This window comes from Papio anubis, chromosome 18 (assembly GCF_008728515.1).
Source record: "Papio anubis isolate 15944 chromosome 18, Panubis1.0, whole genome shotgun sequence".
Taxonomy (NCBI): domain Eukaryota; kingdom Metazoa; phylum Chordata; class Mammalia; order Primates; family Cercopithecidae; genus Papio; species Papio anubis.
In genome coordinates this window covers 17,790,067-17,816,249 of record NC_044993.1, presented here as the reverse complement: position 1 = coordinate 17,816,249, position 26,183 = coordinate 17,790,067, and the positions used below count along the sequence as shown (strand labels likewise).

At 38.8% G+C, this 26,183-nt stretch overlaps 1 long non-coding RNA gene across 8 annotated transcripts in view; it reads left to right on the top strand.

Moving 5' to 3' along the window:
- Positions 1-26,183, top strand: part of LOC108583549 — a 115,938-nt gene that overhangs the window by 3,970 nt on the left and 85,785 nt on the right. For 4 of the 8 annotated variants that reach the window (XR_004179650.1, XR_004179648.1, XR_004179654.1 and 1 more), the window contains exons 1-3: positions 12,712-17,206; positions 22,149-22,223; positions 22,817-23,005. This is a non-coding gene — a long non-coding RNA (uncharacterized LOC108583549). Of the gene's footprint in view, positions 1-12,711; positions 17,207-22,148; positions 22,224-22,816; positions 23,006-26,183 lie in introns of those variants that run through there. The other 4 variants (XR_004179651.1, XR_004179649.1, XR_002519404.2 and 1 more) reach the window with 4 other exon arrangements.

Genomic DNA, 26,183 nt, shown 5'->3' with positions numbered 1-26,183 from the left:
CAATGTGAGCCTATCCACTGCGTGCCTGTCTGTCTTTCTGTCTGTCTGTTTATCCATCTATCTATCTATTTTACCTACTTACCTAGCTATCTTTTATCTATCTAACTCTATATATGTGCATGTATATGTATATACTATAGCTATTAGCTTTGTGTACCTTTTTATTATAAAATATTAATAAAACACATACAGAAAACTACATGGCACAAATGTATAGCTTAGTGAATTATTGTAAGGCAAACAACCTTAAAATCACCACCTCGATCAAGAAGTAGTACTCTACTAGCCACCTAGATGTCCCTCCATGTTTCCCACCACAATTATAGCCCCCTTCCTCCCTCATGACTTTTGTAGTAGACATTTATATTTCTTTATGTTTTGTCACCCAACTACATCTTTAGCTTCTACAGTTTAGTCTTCTCTACTTTTTAAACTTGATATGTCATTGAAGTCTCTACAGTTTTCCTCTCCATTCCTTTTCTTTTCTTATAATTTATCTGTTAAAGAACCCAGGCTGCCTGACTTGTAGGATTCTCATAGTTTAAGTATTGACAGTTGCAGACTCATGATGAAGTTCAACATGTTCCTCTGTCCTCTGTATTTCTGCAATTTGGCAGCTAAATCCAGAGACTTGACCTCTGAAGGTTCCAACCATTTGGCAAGACCATAGGTGAATTGTGTTCTTTCATCAGTAGGCATATAATAACTGGTTTTTTTTTTTTTCTTTTTAAATGTTGTAACAATTATTAATGCTCAATCCCTAGATCTGTTAATTCAGTCGGTATCACAAAATGGTGATATTATCAATCTATTTCAGTTCATATTTTAACTGAACAATTTTATAAAGAGGTGCTTCTCCTTGTCTATTATTTGGCTACCTAGTAGGACGATTTATATAAAAAGAGCAAAATAAATGCTTGATACTATCTGTATTTTTACTCTGTTGTCAAGATAGTTAATTAGTTCCCTGTTGTCCTCAGAAAGTGACCAGTTAGTTGTTTTTAACGTATATGTAGTTATTAATTCATGGATTTAAACAGTTGATAGATTTCAAATCATTGCAATTCTTGAAGCTCAAAATATCTCATCTTTGCCTGTGAGACGAAATCTCTTCGTGTTTGTTCCTTAGTGTATTGAAATGACCCCAGTAGTCTCTGATAAGCTTCCATGCTATCTTGTATGTTAAGAAATGCAGACTTATCTTGTGTGTTTCCTGCCTCAAACCTAGAATCAGCTGCAGAAGAATGAAACTAGAACCCCACCTCTCACACTATACAAAAGTCAACTCAAAATAGAAAAAAGACCTATATGTAAGACCCTAAAAAATAAACTCTTAGAAAAAAAAAAAATAGGAAAAGTGCTTAAGGACACTGGTCTGGGAAAATATTTTATGAATAATATTTCAAAAGCACAGGTATCAAAAGCAAAAACAAGTAAATAGGATTATGTCAAATTAAAAACCTTCTGCATAGCAAAGGAAACAATTAACAGAGTGAAAAGACAACTACAGACTAGGAGGAAATATTTGCAAACTACTCATCTGACAGGAGATTAATATCCAGAATACATAAGAAACCTAAACATCTCAACAGCAAAAAAAAGAAAAAAAAAAAAAAAAAGGCCAAATGATCTAAACAGACATTTCTCAAGAGACATATAAATAGCCAAAAATATATGAAAAAATGCTTAACATCACTAATCATCAGAGAATTGCAAATCAAAACTACAGTGAGGTATCATCTCACCCATTAGGATTGTTATTATCAAAAAGTCAAAAAATAACAAATGCTGTCACGGATGCAGAGAAAAGGGAGCTCTTACACACTGTTGGTGGGAATGTAAACTAGTACAGCCACTCTGGAGAACAATAAAAAAGTTCCTTAAGAAACTACAAATAGAACTACCATGTGATCCCATGGAATCCCACTATTGCGCATTTATTTAGAGGAAAGGAAGTCATTATTCTGAAGATATATTTGTCCCCCATGTTTATTGCAGCATTATTCACAATAGCCAAGATGTGGAGTCAACCTAGGTATCCAACAAGAAATAAATGGATAAAGAAAATGTAGTATATATGCTATTATATATATATACTATTTTGCCGTAAAAAAAATGAAATCTCATCATTTGCAGCAACATAGATGGAACTGGAGGATATTATGTTAAGTGAAATAAGCCAGGAACAGAAAGTTAAACACCACATGTTCTCACTCATATGTTGAAGCTAAAAAAACTTGCTCTTATAAAAAAGTGAAAGGTAGAACAGATGATACTAGAGGCTAGAAAGTGTAGGAAGAATGGAGAGATAGGGAGAGATTTATTAAAAGATACAAAATTACAACTAAATAAAAGGAATAAGTTCTAGTGTTCTATACCACTGTAGGATGACTATAGTTAACAATAGTATGTTATTTAGATAGCTAGAAGAAAGATATTGAACATTCCCAGCACAAAGAAATGATAAATATTTGAAGCAATAGATACACGAATTACCCTGATCTGATCACTATACATTATATATATCAAAACATTACTATGTACCCCATGCATATGTGAAATTAAAAATAACTTTTTAAATGGGAAAAAGAATGAAAAGAAAAAAAAAAAGGATATTTGATACAGTTTGGCTGTATCCCCACCCAAATCTCATCTTGAATTCCCACGTATTATGGGAGGGACCCTGTGGGAAGTAATTGAATCATGGGGGCAGGTCTTTCTTGTGTTGTTCTCATGATAGTGAATGAGTCTTACAAGATCTGATAGTTTTAAAAAGGGGAGTTTCCCAGCACAAGCTCTCTCTTTGCCTGCTGCCACACATGTAAGATGTGACCTGGTCCTCCTTGCCTTCCACCATGATTGTAAGGCCTCCGCAGTCACGCAGAACTTTAAGTCCATTAAACCTCTTTCTTTTATAAATTGCCCAGTCTCAGATATGTCTTTATCAGCAGCATGAAAACAGACTAGTACAATATTCCAACTTATCGTGTATGTTTCTTGCATTAGACCTGGAATCAACCATTTCTCTAAGAAGCTTCGATTTCTGTTAATAGAAAATAGTATTTCAAGACCACAATCTGGGCACTAAAGATTCTTAATGCTAATGGATTGGTCGTTATTTCCAGGCGTTTTAAATGGATTGAACTATGAAATTTTATATATATATATGGATATTTTTAAATATAGCATTTATTTCCTATATTTATGTTTATAAATATCTAATTACATATACTTATGTTATTATATTTATTATATATATGTAGCCTATATTTCCCATGTAGTGAGATAAATACATCATAAGTATCATAAGTTCATATTGATATCTCCAATTCAAATTCAGGACTACAGGATTAATTTAAATGTTCTGTGTTGCACCTACATCTTTTTTCTTCCACACCAAGAGTTCTGGTTCTCAAGGACATATGGGATGATAGAATTAGAATATCCCATAATTACTCATTTACTTTATACCATATTACATATATGAGTTTGAAATTATCCTTATTCTACCATCAAAAACCATTTTTGATTACTAAAAACAGTTAAATATTTTTGGCATACGTTATCCTTATTTCTCTCTGCCCCTCCACTATTTTTAATGGTTAGACCATCTTTAGATTTTCAGATCACATAGGTATTACATACTATAAACTCTTTTTTTAATCCCCACTTAGTTCTACAAGTAACTATTTAATGTTTAATGCCTCTCTAGTAATTTTAGTCTAAAGTTTGTCCTCTAGTAGATTCCTTAGGAAGAGCTTATGAGTACAATTTCTCTTCCCATCACCTCCACTGTTACTACCCTAATTCAAGCCACCATTATTTCTCTTTTGGTGCTGTAATACTCTCCTAACTGATGTCTGTTTCCAGTTTTGCCTCCCTATGCTTTTCCCCCACATAGTGGCCAGAATTAGCCCTTTACAATGTCGACCAGAGAATATCATTCTCTCCTCAATATCTTCCAATGATTCCTCATCACTATTAGAATAAAATATAAGGTCTTACTTGGCCTGCATGGCCCAATACAATATACCCCCTGGCTACCTCTCTGATTCATTTTCTTCTACTCTTCTTACTGCCCTTCAGCCATGCCAGCCTCCTTGCTGTTCCTTAAATATACCAAGCACATTCCCATCTTTCAATTTAGGACTTGTGTTTTTTTTCAGCCAAGTATATTCCCCTGCCCCACAGATGTTCCCATGGCTCACTCCACTTCAAACAGGTCTGTGCTCAAACGTCACTTCCTCAGTGAAGCCTTCCTTGATTGCCCTGTCTTAAAAAAAAAAAAAAAAAAAAAAAAAAAAAACTCCATCAGTCTCTCTCTTCTGATCTTGTTTTATTTTTCTTCATAGCACTCAACTGTTACTTGACATTATAATGTATGTCAATTTATTTATTTGCTCAAGTCTTTCTCTTCTACTGGAATATAAACTCTGGAAGGCAAGGACTTGATCTCTCTTGCTCACTGCCTTCTAAAGCACTGGGGACCCTAAAGAGAGAACATCCTCAAGGCCAAGAACAGCCTTAGGACAAAACAAACAAAAACATTACAGACATTAAAGGTTTCAAGGCAACACTTTGAAATATTTGTGGGGCTCTTCCACATAACCACATTTATCTCCAAACTCCTAAAATAAGGTAATTTGGGATTTTGTTGTTGTTATTTATACTTGGTTCCATTTTCTGAAATTTTCAGAAAAAAATTTCAAAAATCACAACAGTGGAAAAAAACATGTCTGAATTCCTTTCTAAGAATCTGTGTTTATTCTTAACTTTCCTAGGAAGTATGGGCACGTACTTCACTCCCACAACCTTAACTATTCAGTCCACAAAAAGAAAAACTTTCAGTGGTCCTAACACAAAGCCAAGTGTCTGTGGTGTGTCTTTGTGTTGATCACAGGATTTGTGAGGGTTTTTTTCCCCCATCTTTACTCGCTTGCCATCAAAGAAGGAACCAATTAAGCCAAATAATAATATTTAAAACCTGACAGCCCTCGGGAAGCTGAAATGAAAACCTATATTTACCATGTGGATGCTTTAGAGCCCATGTTCTTTGTGTGACCATAGATTCACCCCAGCTTGATGCCATGTGCATTACCGGTGCCTGGACACAGCAGAACTAATTATAGACAGAGCTCACATTTTCTGTGTCTGAATGTCACTCCTTGTATTTGTTGATGCAACTTAGAATCCCTCTTCCTGACCCATGCCATATGAGAACAAAAACAGAATAGCCTAGAACACAGTGAATAGTGTGGAATACTTAGCTTTCCCCTGTAACTGCGTACACAAAGCAAAAATGGTCTGAGAGGGGTTTTAACATGTGAAGTGTTTGTGCAGAGACCTAGGACTTCTGTGATTTGTACAGAAGAATTAAACAACAAAAGCAATTTAAAGAATTTGTGTATTTTGTTGCTATGACTTCTCCCTATATTTTCTTCCTTCTTTGACTTTATCTCTTTTAGTATAAGAATAAAAATTTTCAGTCTTTTATAAAGGAAGAAAAAATATAGCTTTTAATATGGGCCAGATACTATGCATTGCTTTTATTAAATTAGTCAGAGATCACAGTATTTTTTCCTTGTATCACGCAGGAAAATGTACATGCATAGGACCTAGGGGTACATGAATATGTGCGTGAATATGTACATGCATAGGACTTAGGGGTACGTGAATATTTTCCTGCACACTCCATCATGTGTGTTTATGCCTTAGCACAACCATTTGTGAAAGTTTGTGTGTGTGTGAATGTGGCTGTGTGCAAAGGAAAGGGACTCCTGCTCCATTATTCCAAGCAATTAAACTCCAACAGCACAGGGATGAAGAGGGGGCCCTGATTTTCTTTTCCTTTGCAGTAATTGCCTCAGCATTCATCTTTGATCGGGAAGAGAAGAGGAGGAGAGTCCTGCAAGTTGACATCGCCGGTATAAATATATACATTTACATACACAGGGGTAGCGCAACTCTGGAGCTTTTTACTGACGTCTCTGACCTGAAACCATTGTAGCTCCATTGACACCTCATTTAATTGAATCCTTCCCTAGCAGTGCAGAAGCCAGAGACTTGAAAGGGGGAGGGAAGAGGAAGGATGGGTAATCAAGGCAGACTCTTCTGCCTGAATGTCTAGAAATGACAGGGAAGTAATTTCTTTTGAAAAGCAAAAAACCAGAAATAGCACAATTTGTTCTATTTAGCAAGATGCTAAAACAGGATAAAGATATGGGGATTTTGCCCCAAATATAGCAAAATCCCTACCCTGAGAATGAAATTGATTTGGATTTCTGTGCAAATAGGAATGAAATAGATTTTTTAAAAGAAGAAGAAAGAAAGAAAATACAATCCTAAAAAAAAATAAAAATCCAGAGGCTTTCGTGGTTCAAAATGGCCAGAGACAATAGTAAGATAATTCTGAGCCCAGAGCCACAGCACAGCCCCTTTTGTCAGCTTCAAATCAGTGAGCCAGAGGGTCGAATCAGTTTAACCTGCCTGTGTGACACATCACCCACCCGCCTGACCCAAGAGTGGCCTCATTTTTATGAATGCAGAAGCTCACGGTGTAATTCATTCCCCGGCACACCCCAGTCGTTCAATCTCCTGCCTTTGCCACAAAGCTACACTGCATATTCTCTGCCAGCTGAAGGGATGAGATATCAGTCAGCTTCCTGCTTAATGCAGGAGTTACCCTGCCTTATAGCTGGAGAGTAATGTCCCTTGCACAGCATCAATCTGGGGGCCAAATCACTCATGCAAATTAGCGCATGTCCACAAACTGAGGGTCTTAAAGTAATCCTTCTGGACCTGGAGGAATCAGCAAGTTTAGGAAAAATAAAACCTAAAGGATGATCATTTGGTAATCTTTGCCTCCTTGTCATCAGCTCTTCATTCGTGATTTTTGGTTATATGTTAAATGAGGACACTAGAGCAGGTGCACAGCAGACAGGTGCTTTACCTTTCCATTAGTGCATGGTAAAATGGCAAACAAACAAAAAAAAATGGCATATTAACAATACATTACTAGTATATAGAATCTTTACAAAGTACTCACATACACTGTTAAATTTACATGGATCTCTCAACAACCACGTGTAGTAGCAGAAGCAGCCAATTTAAGACCCCACATGCAGATCAGGAAACTGAGGCTCATATAGGCAAATACTGGCATAAGTCCCCACTGCTGACAAGCAGCAGAGCAGAGAGTCTAACGTACAGCAAGATGGGCCCCAGTTCTGTGCCTCATATTAGAGGGCTCTACTCTGGCCCCACTCAGACTCCATCTCATCCCTTCCCATTGTGTGGGGATTCCATGGGATCAGGGGGACAGGGAGCAGGGTGCCCACTCATCTCTTGCCAGCCTCCCTTCCTCTAGACCACTTTCCACTCCTCAGGACTCTAGAAATTCAAGCGTGCCTGCAAGACCTGTACAGGACTCTTCCCTGGGTCCATCCTTTTGATCTACAACACTAGGCCTGAGGGATATCCAAGGTGTGACTGTTTGCAGGACTGGGGAATGAATGAATTTTGGATGTGTAGGCAGAGTGCCCACACAGATCTGCATGAAATAATTCATAGTGAGAGACAAAGCCAGAGGTAGAAAGAGAAGGGGGATGGGTTGGAGTCTGGGACCTGTGAACTAAATACCCACACTGTCATGGTCCAAAGTCCAAGGGTTCCTAACTAGAATATGTGGTTTCTCAGGGTGTAATGAAGGTATGTATTTGTCAGAGTAAGAAGATACAACATGTTATATGTTTTTATGTAACCATTTGATTTGTAACTTTTAAATATTTAGATATATGGAATACAGACCTCCATTTGAGCTCCCACCTCAGGTTCTGTGACTGTTAACAGCAAGCTGGTTGAAGTGGCACTGGGGTACATGGTAGAGACGAGTGAAAATTTGGAAGAAATTACATAACCTACACTGACATAAATTTTCTTTAGCTCTCCTTAAGGGGCCAAACAATTTATTGGCTTTTATAATATAGCAGTTTCCCCAATAAGTCATTGAAGGCTAAGAACCAATATTCCTGATAGTTAAAGGTATTAATGATGAATCTGATGAGAAAGTAATAATGATTTTATGTTTTCTAAGTGTATTAGCACAAGCTGCTGGTTAATTACCCTGCCATGTTCCTAAATAATATTAAAGTGGCCCAAAAAAGTTAGTACCCTGGATTAAACTGAAACATTTCTTCCAAGCAAATATGAATTCGTCTTCATCAGCAAGATCAGGCTTAAAACTCTGCTGCAGATTCATAAGTAAGTTGATTAGCTGTCCATTTTCAGCAGGAGAATCCATTCTGAGAGAAGGCAGCCCAAAGCAGATGGGACAATGCTATGTATATGGCTCCCTGCAGCAGTTTACATCTGGCTTTTACAGAGATGCTCATGCTAACCTAAGGGGCATGCCAACTCTCACCTCTTCGATGAAGTTCTCTCTCCTAATACTGAACTTTCATACCACTTTGTATCTCCATAGGGTGAAAATTGTGGTCTTTGTTCGCCAGTCATTTCTCTATCTCTTATCTTTCCTAATAGACTGTAGAGGTCTGGGACCCTACAACTTCCACTTTTGAATCCCCACAGGGTGAGGTGCATATAACAGGCATTCAATGAATATTTAGTGAATGAATAGACAGAGGATTTCTACTTTTGTCATTTTTTGTACTTTTTTTTGTTTCTTTTTTGCCACATTTTTATATGTTCTGCAGTATTCTTCATGGTACATCCATGATTTTTTACCAACCCCTGAAGAATGCCATTAAAAGCATAGACAAGGCTTTTCTTTTAGCTTTGGGAATAGCCATCGGCTAAAGATATTCCTATATGTGAACAGAGCAATTTTGTATTAGTTGGTGTAGAGACTGATTGTGTCCCCTACAAAACTCATATGTTGAAGCCCTAAGCCCCAATGTCATGATACTTGAAAATAGGGCATTTAGGAAGTAATCAGGAGTAGATGAAGTCATTTGGGTGGGACCCTCATTATAGGATTCATGTCCTTATAAAAAAAGATCTCAGAGAGCTTGCTCTCTCCTGAGGCACAGGCATGTACTGAGGAAAGACCACGTGAGGACTCGGTGGAGAAGGCGGCTGTCTGCAAACCAGGATGCCCTCACTGGGAACCAACCTTACTGAACTTTGATCTTGGACTTCTAGCCCCCAGAACTGTGAGAAAATCTCTGTTGTTTAAGCCACCTGGTTTATGGTATTTTGCTTATAGCAGCACGAGCAGACTAAGACAGTTGAGAATGCTTTTAGCAGAAAAAAACAGAAAACTTGACATCTGTTAGTTGAGTATGTAATAAAGACATTTAATTTCAGACAGTAAGATGTTGGAAGGTGGTAGTTCCAGAGACTCAATATTATTATCAGAAACTCAAAACCTTTTCCTCCTTCTATCCTGTCATCTTCAGTATATTGGCTTTTTGTCCCTGTGCTTTTACTTTTGGTAATGCTGATGAAGCATCTAATCAGGAAGGGAAACAAGACACACACAAGGCCTGCCTCGTTTTTAGAAAGCAAACTATTTCCCAGTAAGTCAATAGACTTACCCATAAATATCATTGGCAGGGACTCTGTCACATGGTCACCTTAGCTTCAAGGAGCTAGAAAGGTAAGTATCAAACAAAGAGGCATAGATTGCCAAATGGTCCCAGGCCAATTGTGATCCATCCCCTGAGGCTGGACACATTACCGTTTGAACAAAATCAGAGTTTTGTTAGCAAAGAAGAAGAGCTGTAATGGTTGTTGAATGACAAACAAATAGTGTCTGCCACCTCTTCTGTATGTTTAGTTTTAATATTATCAGTGGATATTTTACTCTCTGTCTTAGGCTATTTGGGCTGTTATAATGAGATACCATAAACAGAGTAGCTTATAAACAACAGAAATTTATTTCTCAAAATTCTGGAGGCTGGGAAGTCCAAGATCAAAATGTCAGCAGATTCAGTATCTGGTGAAGGCACATTTCCTGGTTCATAGGTGGTGCCTTCTCACTGTGTCTTCACATAGTGGAAGGGCAAGGCAGCTCTCTGGGGCCTCTTTTATTAGGTCACTAATCCCATTTGTGAGCGTTCCTCCCTCATGACCTAATCACCTCTCAAAGGCCCCAGCTCCCCACACCATAACGCTGCTAAGTTTTAGCATGAGTTTTAGAGTGACACAAATATTCAGACCATAGCACTGTTGTCCCCAAACACTTCATCTTGAGATTATTCTAAATTAAAAGTTCACATTTCAGTAGAACCCTTCCTTTACCATGACAGACATATAGTTTGTCATACATAAAACCCACAAACTCAAGAAAAAAAGAAAGCATCCATGGAAATATATAAGTAACATTTTATAAATCATGATGGATTCTGGAAAAAGACTCCAGAGCTCCAAACAAGACCAGCTAAATCAGAATCTCTAGGAATGGGGCCCTACCATTGGTAAAGATTGCCTTGTGATTCTAACATGGAGCCACGATTGAGAACTACTGCGAGAAGGATTTATAGAAAGCAAAGATACAAGTCGTCTCTACTTTTAGCCTCTCTGGAAATCTTTTCCTGGCCCATGATAAATTTTGTCATTGTTTCTCAGTGTTCATATTTGTTTACTCATTAAGATACTGCCTATGTGTGTACTGTGTGCATATAGCTCTGTGTGAGAGGCTGTGGATATTAAGGAGATTTTAAACAGCCTATATTTCAAGAATTTTCTGTTCTTTGGGGTAAATGAGTGAAATATTTCTATTTAAACAAGGTCATGTTTATTAAATACCAAAATGAAAGATATTACAGGCTTTAGGAGGTCCCATGAAGGCCAAATAAATGTGGACTGGAACAGTTAGTTAAGGCCTCCTCATATCCGTGTTAGAAAACTTTGGATAGACAATGACAAAGGAAAGGCCATACTTGGAAATCACAACATGCTATTTCTAGTGTGTTTGGGATCTGTCTAACTCTATTGATTCTCTTGGGGAATGGAAGATAAGACTAGAAGTATTGAAGGAACTGATGGTTTTGGGGTTTTGTTGACTTTCTAATTTTTAATTTGTGTGGGTACATAGTAGATGTATATATTTGTGGGATATCTGGGCTGTTTTGATACAGGCATGAAATATAAAATAAGCATGTCATGGGGAATGGGGTATCCATCCCCTGAGGATTTATCCTTTGTGTTACAAACAATCCAGTCATACTCTTTAAGTTATTTTGGAAATGGTGTTTTGATGGTTTGATGTCACAGCTGAAGAAAATATCAAAGCAGGCCATTAGATCCTAAGTTTGCAGGAAAAAATTCAGTTTGTTGGGGCTAGGGAATGATAATTTGGAAATGTCCAGTAAGTAGTCAGAAATATAGGAGTATGCATGGGACAGAGGTGTGTTTGGGGCATAGAGATAATTGTAGAAGCTTTGCAGGTGGACACAGATAGAAAACTGGAAGCTCAGTTCCCAGGACTCCTCCTAGCTCACCCCCTCCTTGGAGCCAACACTGGGCTTTGTATATACCATAATGTAAGCATTTGACACCACTGTAGTGCAATTATTCATCAGTCAACAAATATTTATTAATCACCTAATGTGTGCCAGGTATAGGTGATGTAGCAGCAAATAATATAAACAGGACCTAAATTTGGAAGGAGAGTAAGAAATAAGCATGTTCAGGAATGGATAAGTTCAATGAAAAAAATAAGAGAGGATAATGTTTAAATGCATGGAGTTGGATGTGTCTCTGAGCTAGGGTGGTCAGGGGTCCTGAATGATGAGAAGGAAACAGCCATGTGAAGATCTGGGAACCAGCATTCCAAATAGGAGGACCAACATGTGCAAAGGCCCTGAGAAAGGAATGAGTTGGCGCATTCAAGGCACAGAACAAAGGCTAGAGCATAGAGCCCAAGGGGGAGAACAGAAGGGCATTCACCCATTTCTGTATTGATTTATGTTTTACAAATATTCATGAAGGGACGACTCTTCTAGGTTTTAAGGTACAGCAGTGAGCAAGCAGAGTTTTTCCCACATGAAGACTGCGTAAGGTCAACTGCATAGACAGAGCCTTGAAGGCTCTAGTAAGGAATTTAGATTTTCTTATGGTTGCCATGGTAAGTCTCTGGAGGGTTTTTATTGTTGGAAACACATGACCCAGTTTGTGTTTTATTTTTTCCCCATCTACTTTTTGCCAGACCCTGAGGCCCTTCAATGAAGAGACTGTCTTGCTCACCTTTGAATCCCCCAACGTCTGAGCAAAGGGCCTGTCCCTTGGTAGACACTTAATAAATATTTGTTGATTGAAAGAGCCTGTCATGAATGTCTGCACCCTGAGCCTGAGAAAACTGCTTCAAAAAGAGACACAAAAAGTTTTCAAAAAGTTAAACATAGGATTACCATGTGACCCAGAAATCCCCTTCCTTAGGTATATACCCCAAATAATTGAAAACAGGTTGACCAAATATGTGTACACTAATGTGCATAGCGGCACTATTTGCAATGGCCAAAAGGTGGAAGCAGCCCAGATGCCCATCAATGGAATGAATGGGTAAACAAAATGTAGTACATCTGTTCAATGAACTGTTCAGCCATGAAAAAGAAAGAAGTCCCCACAAGCTTGTCCAATATGCAGCCTGCAGACCACATGCGGCCCAGGATGGCTTTGAATGTGGTCCAACACAAATGTGTGAACTTAAAACATTATGAGTTCTTTTGCAATTTTTTTTAGTTCATCAGCTATCGTTAGAGTTAGTGTATTTTGTGTGTGGGCCAAGACAATTCTTCTTTCAGTGTGGCCCAGGGAAGCCAAAATATTGGACACCCCTGTTATAGTATGGATGAACCTCAAAAGAATCCAGACACCACGGGTTGCATATGTATGATTCCATTTATATGAAATATACAGAATAGGCAAATCCATAAAGACAGAAAGTAGATCAGTGGTTGCCAGTGTCTGGGGGGAGGAGGGAACAGAGAATGACTGCTTAATAGGTGCAAGGTCTCCTTTGAAGGATGATGAAATGTTTTGGAACTAGATAGAGGTAATAACTGGACAACATTGTGAATGTACTAATGCCCCTAAATTGTACATTAAAATAGTTAATTGTATCTTATGAGAATTTTACCTCAATAAGGGAAAGAGACAGATAGAAGTATCAGTCAATTTAAATCATGGGAGAAGTATAATTCCCATACTGGAGAAATTTGACAGAGAAAAAGAAGAGTGATATAGAAGGATAGCAAAATGGACCATTGACTCAAGAGAAGGTTTTTTGGGGTAACAGGAAGACTTGTGTGTATTTGAAGGCAAAGAGGAAAGGTGTCAGACTGAGATCCTAGGAAACACACTGAGGTCTTTCCAGGTCTGAGAAGCTGAAGACTTCAACATAACCCTATATGAAGAGATTGGTCATTCACTCAGGTAAAGAATGCTGCAATTAGGATACTTCCAGGAGAAATGTAGTTGGGGGGAGCATTAGAAGTGATCTAGTCCAGGCTCCCTACTCACTAGTGATGCAGTGAACTGACAACCCAGTGTTGGAAGTCAGGTCTCCAGACTTACTGCGCACAGCAACTGTGATGATTTTTACTTTACTAATAGTTTGGGATTATCCACAAAGGCCATTTGCTGTTAAACCTGTATTTTATCCTTCATTTTTTTTTGTTTCTGAATTCAACAAATGTGCCTGGTGTGTGCTAGGAATTCAGAAGACGAATATGTTTGGTGAGTTCCACTTACCCTAATTATAGCACAGGTGTCAATATGTCAGTAACTCCCAAAGCCCAATAGCCTGGTAATGTTGCCGAGAACTTCACTTGCCAAGGATTTATTCATCTTTCTGGGTCTGAGGTCTGATTAGCAAATGAAGTTTGATCTGGGTATACATGTGGTTATGGGTATGTCTATGTGTAAGAGCTATTTTTATAATATATTTATTTATTAAATAGAGAATATATCCTTCGAGTTCAAAAAGCAAAATACGAAAGGATCACGGTGAAAATCCTGTTTCTATCCACCTTGTTCCTTTTCCCAAAGGCAAAGCATGTTATGTTTTTGCGTACCCTTTTAGATATTCCATACATATATGAGCAAACATTAATACATGTGTATGCTCCTCTGTCCAATTTTACACAAACAGCACACTACACAACCTGTTCTACACCTTTTTGTTTTCATTTACAATGTATTATGTTCATAGATATTAAGACCTTTCTTGACCCCTCCTGTCATTATTTTATTTTCCTGCAATGGTTACAAAGAAAGAATTTCTGTTTAGGAGAATACTCAGTGTTTTCATAGCTTCATGATATCTCATTGTGTGGACACACCATTGTTTATGTAACCAGCATCCTACTGATGGCCATTTAGGTAGTTTCTAATCTTTTACGATTACAAAACTGCAATGAATAGCCTTCTACATGTGCCATTTCACATGTGTGCAGGCATATCTGTAGGATAAATTCATAGAACTGGACTTGCTAGATAAAAGGGTAGCTGCATGTAATTTTAGTGGGTCTTGGAAAATTTCATTCCATAGAGTTTGTGCCACTTTCCACTTCCACCATCAATGTATGAAACAAACCTATTTTACCACACCTTCACAAGTTCATTGTATTATCAGTAGTTTGGGGGTTTTGCAAATAGTATCTCAGTGTGGAGTTAATTTGTGTTTCTCTTACTGTGAGTGAGCTTGTTTACTTAATATGATTAAAAGTAATTTTATTTCTTTTCCTATGAACTATTTCCCTGTTTTCCGTTAGGTTATTAGACTTTTATATATGGATTTATAGGAGCTTCTTATCCATATGTTATAGAAATTAACCGTTTGTCTGTTATATGAATTATAAATTCTTCCCAGCTTGTCATTTTTCTGTTTACTTATGATGATTTTTTTCATATAGAAATTTGTTTTACTTTTATGATGATGAATTTATAAATCCTTATGTTTTGACTTCTGGGTTGTGTGTTATATTTAGAAAAGACTTCTCTCCAACAGTATTTTAAAAAATTCTCTCATGATTTCTTCTAGTAATTTTATGGGCCTATTTGTAATATTTTTATTTATCTGAATTTATTTTGGAACATTTGGCGCATTGTTGGATGTTGTCCCAGCACCATTTTGCCATCATCAAGTGAATGCCATTTGTATTTATTCATCTAGTACAATTTAAATCAAAATATTGCTGTCAATTTCCAAATGAAATAAATGTTGATTGAATTCCTACTATGTGTAAGGCATAATATCATGTTTTCTTTCTAATTTTTTTATTCAAGAATAAATGGAGACAGGATTTTAAGGCCAGAGAGCCAGAAACTTCCTCTAATAGGTTAAAAAAATATATTTAGCAATAGTCTCTTCGTATTGGTAGGAACTGAATACAGCCATATTCAGTGAGAAAATAAGCTAGTCAAAACTGCAAGCAGAGAAAAGAAAACATAAGTGATTATTTATAGGTATGAGTTTTCCTCTGTAACCAGGGAAGGAAAATGAAATAGATAACAGGAGAGATTGTCAAAGACCACAATATCTGTGAACATATGATGCTACAATATGAAGATCATAGCTATGAACACTATGTAAATATTCACTTGAAATAGAGCTTGTGAAATGGAGCTCAAAACGGATTAGTACTAAGAGATTCTAAAATAAGTCATTATCTTTTAAGTTCTTTCCTTTGGCATGAGAAAGACCATCATAAAGACTATAAACCTTAAATGCTATATTGAAACAATCCTAGTTATATGACTATTAATAGGAACCCTATGACTCAGCTATTGATGAACTGTTCCTCCAGCCTTCCTTTACCATGGCCTGGAACCACTGGGTGCTCTTCTGCCTAAGAGCTATTATGCTTCTAGCTAGAATTTATCTGATTTTGGGAACATCATTGGAATCTATATCCTAGAAAAGTTTCTAAAGAAAACCAAGTTGTACCATTGCATGGATTCATAATGTGCATGTTTGTGTGATTCATCCATAGAGAATGTTACAGAAATATTACTGGAAGGGGAAGAGACAGGGATAAGAGCCAGTGGTGGTATGAGTCAGAGGCAGGGGAGAGAACAAAATGCAAGGAGAAAATATATAGGATCCCTGTTCTTTTAAAGAACATACAGAAACTGAGGATGAACAGGAAGGTGATGTTTACAGTTTCATACTGCCCGTCTTTAGTGGGTTGAATAATGTCGCCCCAAAATTCTTGTCCACCCAGAATCTCAGAATGTGATCTTGTTTGCTCCTTGCAGATGTAATTAGTTAAGATGAGGTCATACTGGATGTGGATGGGTCCTAGAGCTGATTACTGGTATCCTTATAAGAAGAAGAAAGGACACACAGAGACTACAGTGATGTTGCCACAGGCCAAGCAATGCCAAGAATTTCGGGAGCCACCGGAAGATGGAAGAGGCAGGGAAAAATCCTCCCCTAAAGCCTTCAGAGAGAGCATAGCTCTGCCAACACCTTGATTTTGAACATCTAGCCTCCTAAACTGTAAGAAAACACATTTCTGTTGTTTTAAGCCATCCAGTTTGTGGTAATTTGTTATGACAACCCTAGGAAACAAATACACCACCCTACAGAAACATCATATACCACCCTAAACAAAAGCCTTTCCTCTGTGTATCCTATCTGTCCTTTTCCCAGTGTGACATAAATGAAAATATCCTCGTAAGGTTAGTCTTTGGGCCTTCAGGTTTGCCAGGCCATATTGTGACCTGATACTTACTGGCTATAGTGCCATTAGCACTTTTTTAAATCTGTAAAATGCAGAGAATACTACTTGTCTCTTTCATAAAGTTATTTTGGAAAAAGATGAGTTAATATATAGTAAAGTGCTTTTGAAAGTAGAAAATACTATATTGATGTAAACGTAATTATACATACTGCAACTTCGTAAATAGTAAGCTCAAATAGTTACTAGTCCAGACTTTTATTTTTATCAGTCGGATTTCAACCATAGTTACACATAAAAAATAATATTTATTCTGATTTCCTTACGTAAATGGTCTATCTTGAGACAACAGGCCAAATACTTTCTTTCCAGGGCAGACCAATTAATAGTAAGTTTTCTTAGTCCTCAGGTGTCTCATTTCCTCTGTCTTAGAAGTCATGGATGTCAATGAAGATATGGAATTCACTTCTTCATTCTTATAAATATTGCTTAGTTTCCTTGTGCCTAGCACTGTGCTTGGTCACTGCGATCTGCTGTTCAAAAGCAAGATCACATACAGGGTAAGGTGATGGGATCTGCCTCTGAGGTGCGTAGTCTCTGAGAAGATGGTATTTGAGCAAACACCTAAAGGACAAGAGGTGGGGCAGACCTTGTTGAGTAGACCTTGACAAAGAGGTGGGATTTTAGTCAAAGTGCAATGGGAAGCCCTTGGAGGATTTTGAGTGAGGGAGTGGCATTATCTGATTTCAATGGTAAAAGATGGAGCTGGCTGCTGTGGGGAGGACTGATTGTAAGTTGCAAAGTGGAGGCAGGAATGCCCATTAGCAGGCTTCTGGGGCATGCTATGATTGGTGGTGGCTTGGAACAGGATGATCTTGGGGTGGTGGGGTGTGAATAGCCCAGGACACATCTGAAGGAACAAGAAGCAGATCCTGTGGATAGGTGGGATGTTAAGGTGGGGAAGAAATAAGTGGGGCTCAGATAACCTGACCTTTTCATCAGCAGCCCTGATTGAAAGCAGCCCTACTGGATACACCAAGTTTTGCAAATCGTTGTTGTCTGAAGTATCTCTCTTCCTACCTGGTAAATCTGCATTCACTGCTAGAAGACAGATGAATGTGGTTGAACTCAGTTGCCTAATTTTGGCTGCTTAGAACAACTTGCTTTGAAACCATGCAAAGAAAGAAGTTCTCTATTAGCCCTTGCTCTTCTTAGGGCTCTGAATGACTTTGTCTCTATTTAAACCTGCTAAGGAAGGCTAAGGGCATTTATCCTATCCCTGGTTCTAACATAAGATGAGAATATTCGGGTCATTTCATTTTTCTGTATCTTTCATCCAAGAAGTGGCAATATTAGTGCCCACTCTGCAGAGGTTTTCTGACAATAAGATGAAATAACATGTGGTCAGGCAGATAGTTGAACTTCAATAAAAGATAATGATGATGGTGATGGTGATAAATGTCTCACAAGACAGAAGTGAGTGAAATTGACCTGATTCCAGCTGAGCTTGGAATCATCTAGTTCCGTCTAAGTCTCTCCACTACCAAAAACCCTCACTACAACTTTAGCCTGGGTCCCTAAAGAAATATGCTAGGATTTGGTTCATCCAGAGCACCAGCTCAGGCTGACTGGGTAACCTCTTGAGGTTAGTATATTACTTATTCTCAGTTATTTTGTGAGACATGGGAATAATTTTTGAAACAGTAACAAGAAAAAGTAGTTTCTGGTAAAATAACGAGACTTCCTTATTTTGAGCTTTCCTTTGATGCTTGCCACCTCCCTCCCATTATGGCTTTTTGTCCACCGTTGAAAAGGCCAGTGTCCTCAATTTGTGCCCAGCTGGAGAGAGAACATTGAGCTAAACAGTGCAAAGAAGCAAAGAAATCACACTGAGATGATATTTTCCTTTATGAGACGTTTCAACAACCACAACAGAGAGAATATCTTATGAGCTGATCATCAGTTTTAAATATGGAAAATGTTTCTTGCTTTGGAGCCATCATTATGCCCTTTTATATTTGATGTCACTGACAGAGCAAGCGAGAGATTTGTCCCATATAAATAACATATTTAACAGAAAGAGAGAAAATAAAAAAGTATGATTGCTTCCTAAATCCTGATATCATACCAAGAGTCCTGCACATTTGGGAAGAAGTTGCATTCTTTTTGAGATGGGGGTCTCACTCTGTCACCCAGGCTGGAGTGCAGTGGCATGATCATAGCCCACAGCAATCTCCACCTCCTAGGCTCAAGCACTCCTCCCCTCTCAGCCTCCTGAGTAGCGAGGACTACAGAGGTACACCACCAAACCCAGCTAATTTTTGTATTTTTTTTTTTTTTTTTTTTTTTTAGAGATAGGGTCTCATTATGTTGCCTAGGCTGGTCTCAAATTCCTAGTCTCAAGTGATCCTCCCACCTTGGCCTCCCAAAGTGCTGGAGTTACAGGTGTGAGCCACCATGCCCGGTCTAAAGTTGCATTCTTGATCTGAATGCATGACTTTTATCCTCCTCTAGTTTATTCTCTTTTTTTCCTTCAAAATGCTTTGCTATTTTTGCATGACACTTTCCTTTATGTCTTTAATCATTTTAAGCATACTTATTTGCAGTCTCTACCAGATTGTTCTATCACCTGAAGTTCTCAAAGGTATAAATCTGCTATTTACTTTATCTACATTCACTCTTGGTCTTTAGTTTTGTGATGTGTGGGTACATCCTCACCAGGGCTTTATTTACAGGAATTCTAGGTGCCCTTTGTGAAAGTGTGGCTCTCCAGAGCATTTTGAGTTTGCTCCTGCCAAATGCCACAGGGATATTCCTGGCCTGAGACTAAGTTTGATTTTAATTTTTCAGCTTAGAGGTTTCTCAACTTGGTAGATAGTAACTATAAATCCCCTTACCTTGTAAAGCATAGTCATAGATTCTCAAAGGACATTTGTTTCCTTCCTATGCACCATGAAAAGACAAGCACTGTTGTGATAATAGATGGATTTTTTTCCTCTTAGGCCATCTTTTTAAGGGTCTAGTTTTATGTGAGGATTCAGTTTCCCCTTGCTAGTTTTCATGGACCCTTGTCCCCATGTGAATACTAAAACCTAATCCCTGTAGTCACTGAGTCTGGGCAGTTCTCCTCAAGGCAGATACACCTCCCACAGCTTACTGATTTTGTTTCAGTTCCCTCTTTGTACCTGGCATTTGGGGAATTTTCTACTTGCAAGCTTAGCCCTATACTTAAAAGAATGTGTGTTCTATTTTATTCAAAATAACTTTCTGGTGGAAGGGTTTTTGAGTTATCCGGCCTACCCACCATATGGCTGGAAATGGAGCTACCAATTCATTCTTCATGCTTGCAGCCAAAGAGACCTTTCTACAATACAAGATTTTGTTACCAACCTTGCATAAAACTCTTGAATGGCTCCCCAGTGATCTTAGGACAGACACTGAAATCTATAATCTATAAGGCCTTGAATGGATGGGTTCATACCTCTTTCTCTAGTCTCATGTTGCATCATATCCTTCTCATTCTCTATGTTCTACTCATACTGGGGTTTTTTGGTTTCTGGACTGTACCTTACTCCTCCTTACCATATCAACTTCCCACGTTCTGTTCCTTCTTAGTGGAACACCCCTGTGTTCTCTCAGTATTCACCCTTCATATCTCAACATCATTGCATCGTGGCAGTTGTCTAGGTTGACTTTCCTCTGGCTCATGTTTGTTGCCTCAGATACCTATCCTTTATTATACTTATCACAATTGTGTTTTTACTTTTATTTGTAGTTATTTTATTAATATCTCTTTCACCCACTGGGCTTCAGGCTCTGTGAAGGCAGGGGCCATATCTGTTTTTGCTTTGTATTTTTGTTAGTCAGTAAAAGTAATGTTAGCTTCTACACTCACACTAACATAAACAATCCTAAAATCTCAGCTGTTTAACAACATTAAAATTGGATTCCTTTCACCATAGTCCAAAGTGGGTCAGGGCAGTCTTCTCCAACTGGATCCCCAAAGACCCAGGTTGCACCCCATCTTCAGCATGTCACCATCAAGGGTCACATTGGAAGGGAGGAGAAGGAAGGGCCATGAGGAAGGTTTTTATAAGCCAGCCCAGGCATGCCTCTGTCTCACCTACATTCCATTGGCCAGAGCTCAGTCATAAGGCCCCATTGTAAAAGAGCTGGGAAATACAGATTATCTGTGAGCCTGGGAAGAAGAGGAGAAAATGGTTATCGGCAGGCACTCAAGTCTCTGCCACACCATCCTATTTTTAGCAAAGAGTAGTTCCTGGTAATAGGAAGTTCTTGATAAGCACAAATTGAATGTATCAATGAATAGGTGGCTGGCTGATTGGTTGGGTAGTTGGGTGGATGGATGGTTTTGCTGTCAGTGAATGGCTCATGATTCATTTAGTCTGTAAGCTCTTTAAATATAATGACCATAATAACCATATCTTTAAGTATAATGACCATATCTTAAGTATAATGACCATATCTTTAAGTGTTTTGACCATACCGTATTGTTCCTTATGATATCCCACTGCTAGAGAAGGTTTTGGCACAAGTAGAAGCTCACACAGGAATGCATAATTACCACTGCTTGGGAGATTTCATGAAGGAGATGGAATGCTAGGGGGTCTTTAAAGAAGTGTATGAAAAGAAATTGGGAGAGCAACTTAAGAAATAAATTTGTGAAGACATGGGATGGATAGGGGAAAAAGTAGAAAACATGATGAAAGGTTAGTGTGCCTATAGCCGAGAGTAACAAAGGAGGGAATCAATGACGAGAATGAAGAACCTTAGAGAGGTAATATTTCACCTAGCTAGTGTCATTTGAACACCATGTCTGCTAAGTTGAAAATTCCTTCATTTTCTCTTTCGATGTATGATAGCCTTACACCTAGGAATAAAGTTGTCAGTGAAATAACATCTTTCCCTCTCCCTTCTTGACCCTTACTGACTAAAATGAGTACTATGTGCACAGTAAGTGTGTATTTGGATTGGCCAGAAGTTGGTACTGTGAAAGTCACTTTGCCCCTGACCATGCAGAATGGAAAACCACACTAGTTCCAGCCCCAGCTGTCAGGCCAGGATTTCGCCCTAGCCCTTTTCCAATCAATACATAGAAATGCCTGGTGCCATCGGGAGGGAGCTGCATTTTAAAAAAATGAATAAAGTAGGACAGCCAAAATCTTTACATTCTTTATGCTCTTCTCTGCAGCTTTCTGCCCAGGGATGGAGACTACTATGATAGCTGCAGATGGGCAGCCTGAAGGTGCCATCCTCCCCTGCCCTGAGAAGGGGATTGGGGATACAAAAAGTAGCCAGTCCTACAATACAGGCTTCCGAAATGCACCATCAGAGTTAGTGACAGGGGAGCCGCTCTACCTCTGGGGCTACAGCAGTGCAGGGAGCTTTAGTGGATCAATACTTTAGTCTTGTCATGCTAATTGCTCATTGGTTGACATTCATGATCCTTCCTTGCTCCCTCCCTATGTAAACTCTTTACAGCTGGAACAGCGAGATGCAAAAATCCCGAGCCTTCAAAGCCAGCTCCTGCAGAAGAGAGAGGGCCTAGCAGCTGAGGTATGGTGCTCCCCAATTTTCTTGCTCCCCTTAAAAGAGCTTCATGTGTGTCTGTATGTGGTGGTGGGATAGGGAGACGCACGAAGAAATGCCTCAGGAACTCTCCTGCGACACGTAAATGGTATTATCTTTTCAGAACAAAACAATGTCTCCTCCTCTTCCACCCCTGCCCCCCCCCAAAAAAAACCCCCAGAAAACAAAAATATCCACCAGTTCTATAAGTTTGGTTGCAGCCCCTCTTCTGTTTTGGTGAATGTGTCGCCCTCCACCAGTTCACAATGAACACGTACCTGCACTGTCCTCTTTGCTCTCAGACTAGGGCATGTCAGACCAAGCTGCTGAGAGAGAGAGAGAGAGAGAGAGAGAATATGTGTGCGTGTGTGATCACGCCTACCATATTGGCTTCCTGTCCCTGGAACATCAGGTTTTCTAGCTGGCTGAGCCTGTCCCTACACTCATTGTTGCCACTGAGACCATCCCAACTCCTACCCTGTATGCTCCAGGCCTGTGCTATGCAGGGTTTTGTTAAGCCGGTTAGTATTAATTGATTTTTTTTTCCATTTTTTTCTTTCTTTCCCTGGGCGGGTCAATAGCTGGATGCTTCAGGAGCAGAGGATCTATCAACTGCAGACCAAGCATAGGGAGACGCAGGCAAACCTGGAACAGTAACCCAGCCAGCTCCAGTTGCTCCCACAGTACTTGGTGGCCAGACAGTCAGCAGCAGAAAGCATGCCCCGGGCCATGAAGCGGGAAATCGACTCTGACTCAATCCTTGAGGTCAGGTAAGTTTCTTTACTTTTGGAAAGTAAGGCAAATGTTAACCAAGTCTTTATGTCTTGCTCAAGAGAGTCAGCAGCATCTGGGCCGATTTCAGTGAGTGAGCTAAAGATAAAAATTGGAATGCTCCAGCAGATCTGGAAGGATGGAGGGGTTGGGGGAAGGAATAGGGGCTTGCGGGATAGACAAGGGCTAACCAAACTCCGATCCTAAGGTGAGCCACTGCAGCCAAGCAGATGTCCTGTGTATCGATCCCTGCATCCTGTTATTGATTTCCTCTTGGGGCCAAGAATGGGGTGGACCCATGCAGGACAAGAGGGGAACTGACACCCTCCCAGAGGGCCAAGCAGCCTTAATCGGTGATAACAGTGTTAAGTGGTCAGCCTGGAGATGAGGTTTGCTTAGATCTATTGATCTGCATTCCCCTGGGATATAAATCCTTCTGAATTTGCTTCCATAGATATAAATATTTATAATTAAAATAGCCTAGGAGCTTTTTACAGGAACAGAGAGAGTGGCCCATCCCAGGATAAGGCTTGATACCGATCTCTTTCGTCTCCCTACTCAGGACACTCTTCTCACTGTCTTGCATCTGTTTATACATCTCTGTTCTCTGTTTTGAACCCTATTTTGCTCAGCCTCTGAGTGACAGGCACAATATCTCAGACTATCAGAGCTGGAAAAAATCCATTCTTTCTGAATGCAGCCTCCAGCTGAGGAGGGAGTGCCGATCCCCCCAGTCAAGGCTACACAGTTTCATGTGCATTCGGGAGCCTGGACTCAGAAAGGAATGGGCTATTTTGGGGGCAATGAGGGAAGACTTTTTGAGTTGTTGCTTTGTTTTTGCTTTGACTGGGGCATCCATTTGGATCCAGTAACAAACAAGCTTTGTAGCACAAACATGTTAGTCAATGCTAAGATCCTGTGTTGACTCACTTGTAGTATTACATCTGGGAGTACAACTTGAAGGGCCCCATAGTCTTGTTTCTCAGCACCTCATAAATCTAAGCTCACGTGAAATGAACAGATCATCCCTTCTTCAAGAGAATGGAAAAAGAAAGGATGCTGAGGAACTGGTGGGGGCAGAGTCCTTGAAGCCACCTAGCAAGACTGAGACCACTGATCAATGTTTCCCCCCTGAAAGGACAATCTTATAAAGAATTGGAACCATTAAGCTTTAATTTTTAGAAATTTGGACGCTAGGGGGAATGGTCTTTAGGGACCACTGTGGTGCCTAAACCCATCATCTGCTCTGGCCCCACGATACAAATCTGTTCACCCTGAATCGTTCATCTACTTGAATGTCCAGGATACAATATTTTCAGTTTGGGAACTTCTGACTGTTTTTCTCAGGTGTCTGCCTTGCTTCAATGCTTGTATCTTGAACAGCGTGTCTTTATGTGTCTGTCTTCGGCAGGTTTCATTAATTTGTAATTTATGCCTACAAAATTGTTTAAGCACTTCTGGATCTTACACTGGTCAAGGGTGTGTGGTAGTGGGTATGTGTGCACTCTACAGACTGTCGGGGAGAATCTACTGGGTTTTGCTTCTCCTGATTTGAAAATGTTTAGTCATTCTGATCCATATGTGTGAGTTTATAAGTGTGTGTCTCTGTATCTTGGTGCAAGTGTCTGTACTCGGGAAGCAGTGAACACGAGCAGTTTAGAATAGTGTTCCACATTTCTCTACCATTTGCGTTAACTGTGTCTTTCCCAAACGCATATTCAGGTTCATTGTTTTTCTTTTTATTCAGAGGTGGTAGTTTTCAAACTCAAATCTAGCTCATTTGTCTCTTTTAGCACGTGATTGAGGATTAGGGACTATTCTAACTGGCAGTCAAGGGTCAGTATTTTGGACTCCATTTGGCTTAGATAATTTATATAGAATAAAAGTCTAACAGATATAATCACAATAGCCTTGGCTTAATAATTTTCCAAGCATACTTGAAGTTGAAAAACACTTCAAACTAAAAATGGAAGAATGTTCTAGTTAGTAAGTTATATGCTTCTGTAATAATGGAGAGAATTGGAATGCAGTTCTCTTTGTTTGATTTATATGGCAACACCAAGAATGTGAAACATGTGTTTTACTGTAGAAATAAACTTTCAACATTTACCTAGAGAATGGAAGACTCAGGTTGATACTTAAATCCTGCTCTGCCAAGTTATAATGAAAAGCATCTTAATAAGAACAGATATTTTTAGGAAGAAAAATCCTAAGATTTGTGTCTTTCTGCCATTATTTGCAATATTTGTCAACATTTGGTTGCATGATTCCTGTGAAGAACCAGCTTATTTGGAGAAAGTGATTTGAATTTTAGAATTGAGTGTACTCCACTAATTAAATGTGTATGTCCTTGTGATCTTAGTGCCACTAAATCTAAATAGCACATACATAAATTCACTGCTGTCTTATGCTACAGGTCATATTTGAAAGCTTGTTGCCAGCCATAAGAAAGTGATTTTATTATGGAGTTATCTAAGACTTAAGATAACACATTTCATTGTCTACAGTCTTGTAAGAATTTAACTCTTATGTTATAGATATTTCATAAGCTACATTTACATTTTATATTTTATACATATAGAGGTCTTTAAAATACTATGTCTAAAAGGTTTCCTCTTCAATATATTTTATAATACAAGGATAGAAAATTTCACTTTATTTCTATATTCAAAACATAAAATGTTATAATATTGATATTTCACCTTTATTTCCATATTAATAACATATGTATTATGTTTCAAACCTTTCTAAGCATCTTGACATACTCATTTGATCTTCAGAGCAAATTTACAAGATAAGTTAGAGCAGAAGTCATTATCTTCATTTTACCAATAATAAAACATGCACAAGGTGACACAGATATTAGTGTCAGACTTGAAGCTGTGGCCTGAAGCTAAGGACTCCTGGTCAAGTACTCTTTCCACAGCTACTGCTGCTTCTGTTAATGTTTGATAACTTTTTGGCATACTCTGTATTTCCAGCACCTATTATAACCATTACAATGCATGTAAGGCAAATGTTGGTTGCTCTTAGATGATCCTTAGCATTCTAACCACACAAGAAAAGGTAGCAAATAAGTATTTCAGGCATCTTTCTTGGGCTTTTATCACAGCACAACCTGCTACAGAGTCTGATGTCATGATGGACCTTTATTGTCAGCTTCAGAAATTCTAGGTG